The 14,552-nt window shown below is 37.8% G+C and overlaps 2 protein-coding genes across 7 annotated transcripts in view; one reads left to right on the top strand and one right to left on the bottom strand.

Annotated features, from left to right (window-relative positions):
- The window catches only part of LRRN3 (leucine rich repeat neuronal 3), a 45,133-nt gene extending 31,479 nt beyond the window's left edge, over nt 1–13,654 (bottom strand). The window contains exon 1 of the mRNA XM_080576907.1: nt 1,125–13,654. The gene's annotated coding sequence lies outside the window, so the exon portion shown is untranslated. The remainder of the gene's footprint in view (nt 1–1,124) is intronic.
- Nucleotides 1–14,552, top strand: part of IMMP2L (inner mitochondrial membrane peptidase subunit 2) — a 460,185-nt gene that overhangs the window by 227,399 nt on the left and 218,234 nt on the right. The window lies entirely within an intron of this gene.

Below are 14,552 nucleotides of genomic sequence, written 5' to 3' on the forward strand. Positions count from 1 at the left end.
AACATGCAGGACTATTTAGGTTGTAATTTTTCACTTTGAAGCACACAGCAGATAGCTAACCTGTCTTTTCCACAGCATAAACTAAAATCTCTCTCTGGCTTTCACTGGTGCATGAATCACAGATCCATGCTGATGGACTTTACTGAATATGTTTTCATCTGAAGGCATACTAGGATACAGTTATACTGCATGAAAGGAATGACACACACATGAGGCAACAGTATTGCTGGCATGGAATTTTATGTTGATTAAAATAGTGAATAATTACTGTCTTTTTTTCTAGCCCCCTCCCCCCAGCATTTACTGCCCCCTTGGTCTCCTTGTGTTGGGCTCTTGTCTTTCTGAACAGCAGTGCTGGGCAAAAACTCAAACTAGACATGTGAAAACAAAGGCATGGAAAGCAAAGACAAACACTTTTGAGCCTTCCTATACTAAAAGAGGCGAAGCTTTTATAGTGATGGATTTGAACAAGCAGTCTCCTTATATGAAAATACACTTTGGAGACACCCTGCTGTGATCCTGTTAATTACCAAAGAAGATGAGAACTCTTCTGCTTAATGCGATCCTTTTACCTAACGCGTCTGTTCCAGCTGCATCAGTAATCAGACGTTCACACTGTCCCTTCTGACTGGAAAGGGGATATTTTTAAGCGAAGTCATTTGCCACAATCCTTAAGATGTAGCCTGGCAGAAATTCAATAACTGTTTGTGATATGCTCATTCAGCCCTGCCGCTCAGTGGGTTTTAGGTCCTGACATAAACAGCATTTCCCTTAATCCTTGCACTGGCGAGAAGAAAGGAGGCTGTCCTGTGTCTTGTTTTATTGGTTTCAAAACACAGAGCAACTGTGTAATTTGATTTTGCATCCGAAACATCAGGGGGAACGTTCTCCCTTTATAATTTTCTTCCCTTTGATGTTCTTTCAAGCTAACAAATGCACGAATCTGATACTCTCACAAGCATATTTAGGTTATCTCTGGCACAAAAAGCAAATTGCATTTGCATTTCCGTTCTGAAAGTAAAACGTGAAAATGCGCTAATAAAATAACTTTGCAAAAAGAAGAAAGGAGAAAGAGTTTACATGTTAAAATAAAAGGAGAAAAAGGAAAATACAGAGGAACTTACCCTACAATAAGAGTAGTTTCAGAGCTGGAGGAGTTCTTGCATCTCGGTAATTTTGATTCCTTAGTTCAGGCAACCACATACTTGTATTAAAGCCAGAGTCTGAGCAGACGTGCATACGTGTGGGTGTACGTCTAATGGTATATAATACAAAGATGTATCTATCGATATCCTACAGCATGAGAGCCTCTCGGTGCTGCCAGCTGAGATCCCTTACGTTTGCCAGGGCGCTGTTGCTGCCTGGCTGGCTGAGGCTCGCAATCCAGTGGGGGGAGAGTGGGAGAGGGAAGAGCTGCTCGCTAGCTCTTATTTCTCCTTGTTTCCATGGTGGTTAGCGGTGCGTCGTCCACCCTCCCGGCTGTCACACTGACATGGTGCTGCCTGCTCAGCGGTCATTAATAACCGAGCCCCTTCCACTCCCCAGAGAGGAGCCAATGCCTCGGCGTGCCCGGCTGCGGCGTAGGACGCGCGGCTGCGCCAGGCTGGTTGGCCACGGGAAGCTGTCTGTTACGTGACACGGCTCCCCGGGTACGGATGCACGAAGCTTGCCTTCGCACGCTTCCAGAGATCTCTTCCGATTCGTGGGAGTCGCAGGGCACGCTTTGTGTTTTCGCAGAACAGCTCGGGAAGCTTACATGCCTTATTATTTATTTATTTTTTTTAAGGGTACATAAGCATATGAGGATGTTATCTGTGTTCAGCACAACTGATCGGAGATCGCTGAAGTTCTGCAGAGGTTACTGCAGTTCAGGGGATGCTGTCTGCTGAACCATTCAGGAAAAATGCCCCCATCCACCCTGTCATTTTGCTGCCTTTTTCCTTTTTTTTTTTTTTATAGTTTAAGAAAGTCAAGGATTTTTCATACTCCCCCTTTCCCAAATTTTATAAAATATTAAATTTTATTGCATATGCTTATCAACAGAAAGTAAGAGCGATGATATACCTTTCTGAGAAATAAAAATTGAGAATAAACCCGGGAAAGGGTCACTGAAGTAAAATCACTTTCTTTTAATCTCTGTCTCCTTCTTGGCCATCCAATTATATAAACAAAGGGCTACACAGATTTTACCTTTCCTTCCTCCCCTCTCCCTTCCTTCTTCCCTTCCTTTTCCTTTCTCTCTTCTTTGTGTCATATTCTTTGGTGAAGATTTCCCCCCCCCCCCCTTTTTTTTTTCTCTGTGAGCAAAGGGCATACAAACTGTGGAGGTTTCAGACATTGTAAAGTAATTCAAGTAATTCCTTTTTTTTGTGTGTGTGTGTTTGCGTTTAAGGGAAGTCTACACTGAAATTTATTATCCCTTCTAGATATACAAAACAATATAGATGCTGTTAGGAGAAGCTTTTTCATTGTATATAGTGTTTTATGTGAAGGAAATTACTTTGTAATGGCAGATGAACAAAAGGGAAATACATAGAGTTGGTTATCAACAGGTCAGAACTAAGCGTTGGCTGCCTTGCATGCATTCAGCACTCCAGCCCTGAGTGGGACAGGCCACCCTCTAGTGGAGCACAGTGAAATGTGGTTCTCATTTCACGTCTGCTGTGTTTGAAGAAAGAAAGCCTCGTGGTCCTCTCTAACAGTGTGAAAATTTTCTGAAGGTTAGCAAACAACGTAAATTCATGTACTTTTTGCAACAGCAGTAGCACCAGATTTCTCCTATAAAATGGTTACTGTTTTATGAATGCTGTGTATCATTTTGATTCACTTGGACTCTGGGATCGTGGACTGCATTAGTTTTGTTTTTATTTTGTAAGAAAATGATTTTACACTTCGCAAAATCACTTATTATGAAAAGTGAATTAAGGTACTGCCAAATTCTTCAATAAATTTCTGTTCGTTTTAATTGGTTAGGGGAAATTTTGCAAAATCAATCCTGACTGATTCACCGGTACTTGAATTGTTGTGGCTGTAATTAAAGCAGCTTTTTTTCCCTTCTCCATCAAATTTTTGAGTCCTGCAATTAGAATAAGTACAGAGAGCAACTTTTAAAAATCTTTAAAGATGTGTGCAGTTCAGGTTTCATCCATGCAACTGAGCATATACGAAATAATGGTATTTAAGTGAGAGGCTGAATATACATGCAATACTCCAGGGTGGGAGGAAGGCCGTGTGGCCCTTCCATTTTTTCCCTTTCTCTCATTATAGCCATTGTTTGTTTGTTTGTTTGTTTGTTTTTAATTTAATTTATTTTTATTTTTATTTTATTTATTTTTTTAACCACCCAGAAGGTGGTTCAAAGCACCTCTGATAGTATTTTAATGTTCACCACCATGAGATGCAAATGTGAACTATGATAAACTTCCCAAAGTGAACCTATGAGCCTTCCCTGCTGCCTGTTTCCTATGGGACAGCACTCAGGATGTGTTAAGGAAGCACACCCAAAAGCCAGAAAAATAAGGCCGCTTGCCAAGCTAGCCCCCATAGGAAAATGGAAATTCTGCCTGATCCCTGCCATGTGGGTAGTTGCACCTGGCCCAGGACAAAAGATATAAACCCTTGCTCTAGCTATTAGGCATTGGGTGGCCTGGGGGGTGAGGAGTTAAAAGAAAAAAGAAGAGATTTTCACAGTCTGGCCCAAATGAAAAATAGGAAAAGGTTAAAGCCAACAAAGTACTGCTACTTCTCTGATCTTATCCAGTGGAGAAATGAAGATCTGGAGAAAAGGGAGTAGGTAGGGACTGCTGTTGTTCAGCGTAAAGGTTTAGTTAAGTTTAGTAAAAGTTAGTAAAAGCTTAAGTTTTTGCCCCTAACCTCACATACTCACTGTCATTCATGTAAAAATTTGGCCTTCTAGTTAGCATGAGACTCATGTAAAATCCTATTCAGTGATTTGACATGTGAATTTAAGATTATATAAGTGTTTCATTTTGGTTGATTGGTATGGACTGTGTAATTAGAAGGCTAAATAATTAAATCAGCTAAAGTATACTTGCATAAAGAAAGGGAGTTCTTATGATAGACTATATATGCAATTAAAATACCTCCTTGATAGGCGTACATTTTCATATTAGTTAAAATGTTATTATATCATAATAGAGTTCTGATTCATAAAAAATGAAATAATTGAATTTTTTAATTAGCTAATGCTAAGGAATACATTTTTTTGAACTGTCTGCAGGTGAAAAATACCTTTTATAACAATACAGTCATGATGATTAAGGTTCATTAAGTTATTTTCCTGTTGATTTCACCATGATGCGTGGTGGTTTTAAAATAGCAGTGTAATCTATTTCACCAGAATTATATATATAGCTTATTTGGTTACAGGACAGAAAAAAAAAATCTCAAACTGATAGAGAGGTGATGAAAGTAATGTGTGCTAGCTCCAGGTATTTATTCTGCACACATTTTATCTGATTACTGGGTCCACATGAAAATAAACTAAGTATTTATTTAAACATTTAGTATGATGAATAAAATCCTTAGTTATTAAAATATAGTGGTTCTATGCATGCATTCTTCTTAAAATTGAAAGGGGATTTCAGAACTTTTGTCATTAGGGTGAAGCATCTCTGGGCTTTAATATCCTGTAGGCTCCCTGTGGGTCAGGCAATTAGCAGAGACCATTTCTGGTATTCTTAGGCTCTGAGTACACAGCTGTGTTTAGAATGCAGCAAGTGCAGTTAAAAAGTGAAATAAATACTATGCAGTTAAATGGAAAAAAAAAAAAAAAAAAAAAGCCCAACCACTACAAATATTTGACTTAAATTCCAGGATGAAACACTTTATACTACAATTAGCAATTAAAAAATTCTTCTCAAGTGCTTATCCACACAGATTACGTTCACATGTAAAAAAAGCAGACACATTTTGAGTAGCTTTATCAATTATGAATACGTGTGCCACTTTCTTGCTTTATGAGGCACCACAGTGACAGGCAAGAGGGGCGAGTGGCGACTCTTTGCACTTCACTCTCCCTTCCTGTAGCCTTTAGTGTAGAAGAGGAAGGAGCTGAGATTTGAGAGGAACGCTCACCAGTTCTGCAAAGCATTCCCTTCATGTATCTTCCATGTCAGGTGTGGGGTGGTGTTCTGTTCTGAATGAATGTCAGAATTGCTCGGATTCAAGAAAATCTATCTTGTGACTTCATCAATTAACTTATTAATTGACTTATTAATTATAGGCACTTGTCAGGCATGATTTGCCTGGAAGAGGAAAAAGTGCCATCGCTTCCTGTAACCCCGTTCTAGCAGCATTTTCAGTGCTGCTTACGCAGTGTCGTTAACCTGACACTGTTGGGCACTTCTAGATATTACGGCAGCTAACTGTTGACATTTTCCTAAGGGCTATGCTTCCATACAGACAAGTAGTAACTTTTATTAATGTGTCTCCCTCTGCGACTGAACCATTTTTTCAAGGCACAAGTAAAACTAACGTTTCTAGCTCTAGTTCTTTGTCTTTTTTGAAGATGAAAGGCTTGTTGCCAACAATGAGTTCAAGTTTCTGAATGCAGTTGTACTTCATAATGGAAAGTGTTGTGCTTGCCTTACTTAACCTGCTGCCGACTCTGTTTTATCAGATCTCAGAGTTAGTGTTGATAGGATAGAGATAAAGCAGATGGAAACAAATCTAGGCCGTGAACCTGTAAAGAATTTCATATAAGGAAAAGTTCACATCTCCACAAAGCACCAGATACTTCATTAAAAGCTATGCAAGTAGAAGGTGCTGTATGACTTGGCAAAATCTGGAACTGAGTAGTAATAGGAGCTGAATAGTACAGGCAAATTCAATCGTGTGATGTGGATGAATGAAAGCTGTGGTGATGAGCTGATGCTTATCTTGGTGATCAAGTGGATTTTGCATATTCCAGCAAATTTGCCTATTCATGTAGCAACTGTGCTCGGTGAAACAGAAAGGATAAGATCCCAGGCAAGAACTATTGTCTAATTCTTCATTATAGGTCCCACTGCTCTAGTCAGCCTTCCTCAGGAATAGTTTGAGATCCAGAAAGTCTTAATGTGTTTTATTTATACTGGTACCTACCAGGTCTGACTTGGAGGGATATTAGAGTTCTTCTGTTTTTTATCCCTGGCTCTATTTTAATAGGCAAGAATCTCTGGCATAGCAGCATCCACCGAAGGCTGGGAATGAGTCACACGTAGCAACCACAACCTCGCTATGCCGCGTGGGAATCTTAATGAAGATGGAGTAGTGAAAAGCAGCCAGAGAATTCTTATGTGCAGCTGGATTAGGTAGATGAAATATGAGACCTGTAAAGAGGTTCTCAAGCTCAGTGTATGTATTCAGCTTTAGAACTGATTGCACCTCTGTATGTTTATGTCTTGCTTGTGGTCATACCTCAATTTTTGTAAGCTATAATAACTGGATATAATTTGTTGGTATCTTCTCAATGGTAGCTCTTGAAGACTGAAGTGTTCTTGCTGATTTCATAAGAATCTGCCTGTCGTTCAAGGGACCCAGTGCATGCATGGGATATACCTTAAAGTGCCATGGTTGTCTGAGTTAATCAGTGTCTGCAGTTGATAAAGAAAATGGTGGCAGTAATGATTTGAATATAGGGTCTAGAACTTTCATAATGATTGTGAGCTGCTATAGTTCTTACAGCTGGTGGTAAGTCATGAATTTTGTGTCCTAATCAAGAGGATTTTCTTCATTTCTTTGCTCAAATCTGTTTTACTTTCTATGGAGAATTAACTGATTTTTTATGCAAAACAGATTGACCCTTTTTCTGTTAACACTTTGTGGTGTGGAACATAATAGATGATCAGTGAGAGGGAACCTCATTCAGAACCTCAAATCTTTTTTTAATGGTTTTTAGCTACTTTCCCCAGTAAAGTCACATTTATTTTTTTTAAGTATATAGGGCAAGCCATAGTATGTTCGTCAAGGGTAGAACTTCAAACTTGGGTGAAACTAAACAGACACTATTTTGCTATAGTTTGTCATGGTTTAATATTAAAAATGGATGGACAATAATACTAATTCTAGATTATTTGCTTTCATAACTATTTGCATGAGTTACATTGCTGATTTAGAAATCTGTAGAAACACAGTCAGTAAGCTAAATATTAGAACTAGAATGTTGTTTTGCTTTTACTTTTTTTTTTTTTTTCTCTGAGACTAAGAGAAGTATCATAGTAATTTTCTCATGCTATCAATAGTGTTCTCAAACAGTGGTCATGGATAATTGCTATGAAGTTATTTTGGCGGTGACAAGAAACAGCATGGATATGGGCAGCGTGTGTTCAGAATATGGTTAGCTAATGGTAATCGAATACACTATACTATTGGAGTGTATTGGGTACCAAGTTGAAGTTCTTAGTACTTTACTTACACAATTTCCTTTTTTACAACTTACAGATCTAGAAAATTAATTAAAAGGTCACTGGAACATACAACATCCTTACTGGTTAGAAAAAAAAAATTGTTTAATTATGAATGCAGTAAATGTTTTCCTTCTCCTCTGTAATTTGACTGCCAAAAACTGTGGGTGCACGTTAAATATATTTTGTGGTATACTTCAAAAGTTATCTTTACATTAATAAGTTGGAAGTAGAAAGGATCGTGTACATAATGACTTACTGGAGGAGGAGCTGTTTCAGAGGCTTTCACATAGTTCCCATTACTAAGGAAACCACTTATTTTGTCTGTGCATGTTTTGAATAGATCTCTCATTTGAAGTCTGGTGCTCAAACGCTGAGAATTGCATTATAGCACTGAGAAAGAGGCAAAGGAGACAAAAGAGGCTTAGAAACATCACTTCTTTAAGGAGCACGGTCGAAGACTATTGCATTACATGCTTATGAAAGTGTACACATCTGTTTATATTTCAGGAGTGTATATGTATGCATTTTAATTGCTTTGTTCCTACTAAAAAAGAAAAAAAAAACACAACAGAATGAAGGTATTAATCAGTAAAACAAGGCACTTTGCATGCCTCTGTTGTAAGGACACTTGAGAAATCTGTTGTACCATTTTGGTAGTATCAGATATGAGTTCTAAAATGAAATGTGGTGTTAATTTGAAGTAGAAAGAAGTGCCTATCCAATGACAATGGCTAAAACAGTGCTGTGAGGATGGCCATGGATTCAACAGTTGACCAGATTTGTTTAGAAAGTGAGCCTGTGTTGGCAAAATTCCTGTTTTAAGACATGACTACAAACTCGCAAACATATTTACATTATATTAGAGTCAGCACATTTTTCCCATATGAATAGCACCTGTATTTTGGTCAAGAACTGACTAAACACTTGTCTTAATAAGTGAATGCAAAATCCCCCTATTATAAATTGCATGTTCTCAAATGATATGCTCAGAAACAAAAGGTTGCTTTAGTACCACCAGAAGAATCTGGTTTGAAGGGATATGTATATAAAGTGTAAGTATTTCAATTACTTGGAACTGAGTCCAAACTATTCCTCAAATATTGGAATTGTTCACAAATAAACTGCAAGTGTCAGAGAGTTGTAGTAATCTAACAGATTGACAGGGAGCTGTAGGAAAATTAAGTCTGTGGTCAATAAATGTTCTTATTCAGCATTTCCAATACTTGAATTAGTTTATAAGTTAGTTTTTCTGTCAAGTGGGACAGACAACTGAAGACAAAGACAGAAATTCACATTTTTCAGGTATACAAATCCCATGACTCTGTAGGATAATGTGGCAGCAAAAACAGTGCTACAGAAAGTTTATTTTCTGTGAAAACAGAAATATATTCTATACTTTGAAAGCGTTAGTGCCACTTTGATATATTTTGAAATGAAGAACCTTAAGTTGTCAGCAGTTTGGGGTTTATCTGATGTGTAATTATTCTTAATATACATTGTGTAGTTCATATGCCATCACAGTTGACAAGGGATTACTTTTAAAGCTAACATGCTTTAAAGGGATTTGTTTGTGCATTTCTGTGCACAATTAATATGCAGGCATTCCCATATAGATTTTCCTCATTAACTCCTTGACTATTTTATAAGGGAGAGAATGACAGCTGTGTTAAAGCTTAAATGTCCTTGGCTTGACCTAGTTGAATACTTTTGGTGAAAGAAAATAAATGTCTTTAAATTACATAGAGATATCAGGCCTCGGTTGTCTCAGCTAAGAAATATCAATTTTTAATATTCCCTAGTATTTGTGTTGTTTCAGTGCTGTACTGGTATGTTTGCTTTCTGCTGCCTTACTGCGAGGATTCATAACATGTCTCAAGGTAAACTAAAAGCATTGCTATTCATTATCCTTAAATTTATGTTTGCAGCAAGAAATAAGGTCTTTGGTGTTTGGTAATACTGACAATTTCTTTTATGGTGTAACTGGTTTGTTTCCAAAAGAGTGCATTCAGCCTCCAACTCTCATCAGTACTATCACAAAAGAGATTAAATCAATATTTTTTATAAAATAACTGGGATAGGAACTTTCAGAAAAAGCAAGGATTTATTTTGATACAAGAGTGTCGCTCTATCTGGTGAGAACTCTAAATGCCTTTGGAGGACTGGAGGACACATAAGAGTTAATAATTAAAATTGTAATCCTTTTTACCAGAAAAGAGAAACTAACATTTTTTTTAATAACTGAACTTAAATATTTGGTTAAAAAATATAGGATGCAGTAGATACAGTAAAGAATACTACAGTCCCAAGTAACTTTTATAATGACATCACTGTGAGGAGGAGGTGAAGGACAGGCAGTAGAGGAGGAGGGAGTTTTTCCTGTGATAAGCATCTCAGAGGAACATAGGGATATCATTCAGAAAGGTTGTTTGAACTTCAGTTATAGAAATGGGATTACACTCCAAGTAGTCTACGATGAAAGGTCATTTGGAGCCAATAACATGCAATTCTGCTGTAAGTTGTGGGCATATTACTTAGAAATAACTGAGGAGGAGAACATATCTCTGTATTACTGGCCGATCAAGAAGTATGAGTTGACAAAATGGCACAGCTGTGAAAAAGGCAAATATGATCCTAGTATGCACTCCAGTAGCAGTAGGGAATTAGTATTACTTTGGACACCTCATTTGGAGTAATTCATTCAGTTGTGTTTTTATGCTTGAAAAAAAGGTGAACTCAAGCTGGAACACATGCAGTTAAATACTGTTTAGATGATGGCAAAGCCCACATTACAGAGCAGTTTATAAAACCTTGCCTTGTTTGGTGTAGTAGAGTCAGAGAGAAAATAAGATTCCTGCTGATAAATACATTCTGCTGATACACAATGAGAGGTAAAGCTAGCCAAAGAACAAATGTGTAAGTGACTATGATTAAATTTAAGTCTGGAAATTAGGAGAGGTGTTTTTCTGTTTGCTTGCTTTTGTTTGTTTGTTTAATTCTTCAAGTTTGAGTCATTACATCCTGGGACAAATTTCCAGCGAAAATAGTTTGGATAGAAAAAACAGTCAAGAAGATACCAAAATAGTCACAAACCAGATGAAACCAGCCAACCCCAAAAAAACATCAAAACCAGCCAACCAACCAACCAAACAAACAAAATATCCGGCCTTTGAAGATACAGTTTGTTATATTTGTAAAAAAGGTATGTTAACAAATAACTGACTTCACACTTATAGAAGAAGGGGCTAGACTTACCATTTTAGCAAGGTCTTTTCAGTCCTTTAAAAACCTTACTTAGCAGATTTCTGTATAAATCCCATCCCTATCTATTATGTTCTAAATTCTATTAAACTGTCTGTGATAATCTGGAATATTTGGAAGGATGGAATTTTCTAACTCCCAATCTGGAGAGAGCACTGTTGTTTCAGTTGTAAAACACCTTCTCTCAATATTTACCCCAGCAAGAATAAGTAAAGAAAATATAAGTTTAGTAATTTACAGTTACTTACCATTATAAAATATTGGTTTACCTATCTCTACTTAATAGTAGTTGAGTGGCAGTGCAAAAAAAAATTGGAAGAAAAAAAGGAAACTAACATCCTGCATTAACCCTTTGATTTCCAGTTGTCTTCATATTTTTGAAAACAGTAAAGACATTGATAATATTCTCTAAAACTAATTCTTATCCAAAGGCCTTAGATTTTACCATAACTTTTGTTCCTGTCTGCCAGTTTGATCACCTGATGCCTGTTGTTCAGGTAATGTTTTCAGTAACCTCAAGTGTTTTTGTTTGTTTGTTTGTTTTTAGTTACTGTGACAGATAATTAGGGTTTCCAGGTTCAGCTACATGGAAGTCACAAAAATCCTTGTATGCACAAAAAGTATACATATAAACCTCATTATCTTAAAGGCAAAGTCCAAATGCCCCAAAATTACCTATTTTTTTTTTTTTTGATACAATCCTTTAGCAATTTCATTTTGCTGACATCTACTTTTTCTACGAGTAGCTGCAAGAAATAGTAATAAATCCACTTTTTAGATCGTTCTATATTTTTTCATTGGGCCTTAGGTTGAATTTCTCTAGCAAATAGGCCACCTATGTATTCAGCCATCTTTTAAAGTGGCTTTAATAGGCAAGTGCATTAACTCATTTCAGGTTTTCCTACAGAGGGAGATTCATCATGGTAACAAACTTGATGATGGAAGAGCGTACTTTTCTCATTACTGCTAATTCAAATGTTGTGCCAAATGGGCTTTCAGGAACCGGAACACAAATAGATTTGGCCGTAGTGAAATAGTATTAACATTCAAACTGGAAACCCAACAAGTTAAAATGCCTGGGTTGAAGAGGGGGAAATCAAACTGCTGATTCAGTGTCAGATTTTGCTAAATGTACTCTCAGGCCACATATTTTTATCATGGTTACTGTTATTTCACATGAAGAATATTGAACTTAATATAAAGGAGACTTTATATTGTCATTTACAAATGTGCCTCAAGAGTGACCTAAATGGTGGATAATTTGGTATGTCAGGCAGGAGACTAACTTTTGACCAGGAGAGGAGATTCTAGTAATTCCATTAATTCCGCTACCCCCTCCTGAGACTCTCTCTTAGTCCTGGGTGTGAGTGCAGCTGCCTTTGGAAACAAGCCAAAACCTTCATTGCTGCCTACACTGTACTTCAAAACCTTTAATTGAATATTCCTAACTTGGCTAATCATAAATTACTTTAGGCTTTGAATCTCACTTTCCACTGATTCAGGTTCCCAATGCCCAGTCTTTCCCTCCTCTTTGTGGCCGTGCAAAGAACATTCAGTTGTTTTCTCCCACCTTGCTCCTCATTTTGAAAGAAAGTAGTCGACCCTACTTTTGTCTGAAGAAGAACAGAACAGAATATCTTGAGTTGGAAGGGACCCAGAACAATCATTGTAGTCCAACTACAATAGTAGTCCAAACAGACCATATGTCCAAGGGCGTTGTCCAAACATTTCTTGAACTCCAGCAGGCTCATTGCCGTGATCACTGCCCTGGGGAGCCTGTCCCAGTGCCCGACCACCTCTGGGTGCAGAACCTTTTCCTAACCCCCAGCCTGACCCTCCCCTGTCCCAGCCCCATGCCGTTCCCTCGGGTCCTGTCGCTGTCCCCAGAGAGCAGAGCTCAGCGCCTGCCCCTCCGCTCCCCATCATGAAGAGGTGATAGAAGTCTTGATTGACACTGACAGCTCATGTCTTTGTCCTGGCTAGTTTCTTTGTCTTTGCTAGCTTCTGTCTTGAGGGATGTATATTTCAATCCTCTGCTTCCTACTCAAGTTTAGTGAAGGCATCTTTAGCACGAGCCACTTTCAGAGATGTCAGAGGAAAATCTGGGCCTTCCTGGTTGTGTGGAATCCATTTCTTCCTTTGCTTTTGGTTAAAAGACCCCTCTGAAGGGGTCTGCTTTAACAGTGCTGAACACATGGCCACTCTGACCCCGGGACACAGCCGTCAGCCCAAGACCTGGTTCCATATCTGCTGATAGGGATTTCCCTTCTTTCCATACAGACTGTGTGTGGGGCAGCCAGGGAGGCCTGTATGGGCACATGCTGCGTGATCAACACCTGCCCCCCTTACTGCAACGCTTCTGGAGTCAGATGGTGAAACCCTGTTTCCGTTTAAATTGTGGGAAGGTGAAATCAAGAGTGCAGTCACATTTTCTTCTTTTTGATGGGATGGAAGGGCAGAAAGATGTAGCAAGGCATGTAATTCATGGGTAAATGCTTGGAAAGCTTGTAAGGCAAATGGATTGAAAAGTCAATGTTGTGGCTATGATAAACTGGTGAGAGAAGCTTCCATGTGGCATGTGTCAGTATGACCTTCTCCTTGCCCACTTTCAGCACAATTGTACTCCAAGGGCTCTAGGGTATTTGTGGCACCAAACATCCAGCATTTCTCTATGCAAATTTTCATACCACTCTGTGCATTGAATAATTTTTTTCTCTATAAAGCTTGAAGGTCTATGTTGAGAATTTACTAAAGCCCATTTAAATATTTATTTATAAATTAGGCTGGCACCTTCAGTATATTTATGGTCAACCGTTATTTCTGTGTTTAAAAAAAAATGTTCTGCAGATTGCTTTTTTTAAAGGGAGTCTAAAGTTTTATGATCTTGGCTAAGGAGAGGTACAACATGAATTATTATCCTTATTCTATACAGTTTTTATGGTTCTTCTGAGTCAACCTAAATGACAAATTTCAATGCAAGTGCAAACAACAACAAATTAAGCCTTTTTTTTTTTTTTTCTTAACACACAAATCACTAGGGAGTTAAGATATGCTTATTAACTGGCTCCAACTCAAAGCAATGAGCAGGGTCCAAAAAGGTTCAGAATTTAAAACCAAGTGCTCGACATGTGAGGTATCTTTTGCATAGGTTAGTAACTGTGAATTACTAACTCTGCCTGTATTAGTTTGAGCATAAATGTGTCACAACCTTTAAACAGTACGATTAATCAACCCTTTCAGAAGAGCTCCAGTGTTAGAGAGCTCTATAATACATGGCAAATCTTTTTGTTCTGAGAACCATACTTCTATTATTTTACCTGTGTCTAAATCCTGGGAATATTAAAATCTTTCATAAGCTTTATAAAGGATTTAAAGAAAGAGAGAAACTGCTTTTAAACAACGAAAGGCTGTAGGTCTTTATTTTTGAAAGCATTCAATAGGCTCTATAAACACGTACCTTAACTTAATACTGCATAATTCAGTATTTCAGTAGTTCAGTGGGATAATGCTCTGGCTCTTTAAAGAGCTTGTGGAAATGAAACATTTTGCAACAACAACATGGGGCTTATTTGGTAGCTAATTTGCAATAATTTATTGATAACATCTCAAGGAAGCATGGAATCATTCTCACTTTCGTTGACAAATCATTCCATGACATATTTGTATGGGATGAGATAGATGGTGTAATAAAATCTTTTACATTATGGGCTTCAAAATTAAAGTTTTATAAAGACAAATTTACTACTGATTTTCTTGAAGCCATGAAAATTGTGAAATGGTGGCTTTCATCGTACTGATCACTGCATATGTTATGGTCACTTTTCTAAGGCCTATTGTAAACTCTCCAAATTACCCATAAGCTAAAATAAATACTAGTGAGCAGTA

This window comes from Anser brachyrhynchus (genome assembly GCF_964034855.1).
Source record: "Anser brachyrhynchus genome assembly, chromosome: 1".
In the NCBI taxonomy this organism is placed as follows: domain Eukaryota; kingdom Metazoa; phylum Chordata; class Aves; order Anseriformes; family Anatidae; genus Anser; species Anser brachyrhynchus.